Consider the following 1,920-nt stretch of genomic DNA (forward strand, 5'->3'; position numbering starts at 1 on the left):
GCTTAGTACATTCCAGTCACCTCTGTTAGGTAGCTTGTCACATGCTTCCTTAGGCAGCAGGCATTTGTGCTCTTTCTCATCTCTTTTCTTAATCTGTAGACATTTAAAAGAAAGGAAATATTTAATTTACCTTAGCACAGCCCTTTGCACCCAGTAGGTGCTCACTGAACATTTATTAAATGTGTGATTGAATGAGAGGTGATGGAATAGTTAAGAGCACACACCTTGGGGCCAGACTCTACCACTTACCAGTTGTGTGATGTCAAGCAGATGACTCCACCTCTCTGAGCCTCAGTTTTCATCTGAAAAATATAGATAATACTTACCTAATTGAACTTTTGTGGCCATCAATGAGTTAATTTTTAAAAAAGTTCTTAGAAGAGTGTCTAGCACATAGTAAATAAATATAAAATGAACCCAAATATTCTTTGGATCATATAAATAACTTCACAGAAACACTAGCTTTCTAAATTTGTGTCTATCCTGCCATATGAAAAATTTCTTTAAAAAGCAACAACAAACGATAGTGATAATTCAACCTAAAACTATTTCTTTCAAGTACTCTAGTTCTGTTATTCCAGAATTTGGTGAACAGTGTATTCACCCATGATGATTTCATAATCTTTGATAATATGTTTCTCACCTTCCAGATTTTTAGATTAAACATATTTATAGTGCCCTATCCCCCTCACCTCTTTTTTTTTAAATCTTGGGTCTTTTACTATGTATTTCTTAAAGTGCTCTGATAAGACCTGCAATACTTAAGATGTAAACTCTATTCTCACCTTTTTTTTTTAAAAAATAAAAAGACAATTTAATTTTTTAATGGTCTTATATATTATTCAACTTGCATTCAATTGCTTTACGTAAGAGAGGAATGCTTCTTTAACAATGGAGTAAACAGGAAACACTGACATAGCTTATTAACAGCACGTATGGTCAGTGGAACCCACAGGTGTTGAAAGGTCATGTTGTACATTCTGTAAAGAAGACTAGGTTTTTCCACTGTAAGGATTTGAAGAGGAAGACTTGCAAGAGTCCCAAGAGCAACTTCTGGTTGAGGAAAAGGCTAAAGGATATCCCAGGATCTTCAGTAGCAGTGATCATATGGCTCTGTTTCCTTCGCTGGACTAGGTTCCATAACCAGCATCTTATTTTCTGCAGTCAGAATGTATCTGTTTGTCTCCTTACAACACAGAGAAAACATGCTTATAAAATAAAAGGAGAGCATTGACTACTGTGACCTGTTTAACATATTTCCCTGCTTCGCTTCAGATGAAAGATTTCAAATCTCATCATTAATGTGAAAAATATTGAATTGGCAAACACTAACATTGTCTTTCCATATTGATTCACCCTCTGTTTGTAACTTCAGAACAAGAAGACAATATTAATGGTCACTTTGGCTGTTTCCTTGTGACCTCCAACATGGCTTGCATTTCAAACTGGATCTGGATTGGGGTGTCTGGAAGTGGGGAGTGGAAATCCACAGGGTGCGGAGGAAAGCCTAGAGGTGTCCACTGGTATTAAAGGAATGCTTTTGCAAGCAAAAAGAGACAATATTTGGTAAAAACGAGTGTCGTTTTCCCCTGCTTCGGCATCTGCTTGCGTTCACAATGGCTGCAGTGTTTTTCTTTACCTGGTAGGTGGCCTCTCCATGTATCCATGAGGCGCTGTGTGAAAATGTGCCTCCTTATGTCAGAGGGAAATTTGCTTTCACTTCTTTCCCCTGCTCTCCTGTGCCTCCCTTTGTTCTAATCATACATGCGAGGAGAAAAGCCAGTGATACCAGCAACCATTTTCTTCTCCAGCCACTTTTTGGAGTTAATAATTCAAACGGATCTTTTACAAACTCATTTTATTCTTAGAAATGGCCTTATTGCTAACAGCCTGCTCTCCACTTGTACTTTATCAAGCAGC

The sequence above is a fragment of the Galeopterus variegatus genome, unplaced genomic scaffold (genome assembly GCF_000696425.1).
Source record: "Galeopterus variegatus unplaced genomic scaffold, G_variegatus-3.0.2 Scaffold2928, whole genome shotgun sequence".
Classification (NCBI taxonomy): domain Eukaryota; kingdom Metazoa; phylum Chordata; class Mammalia; order Dermoptera; family Cynocephalidae; genus Galeopterus; species Galeopterus variegatus.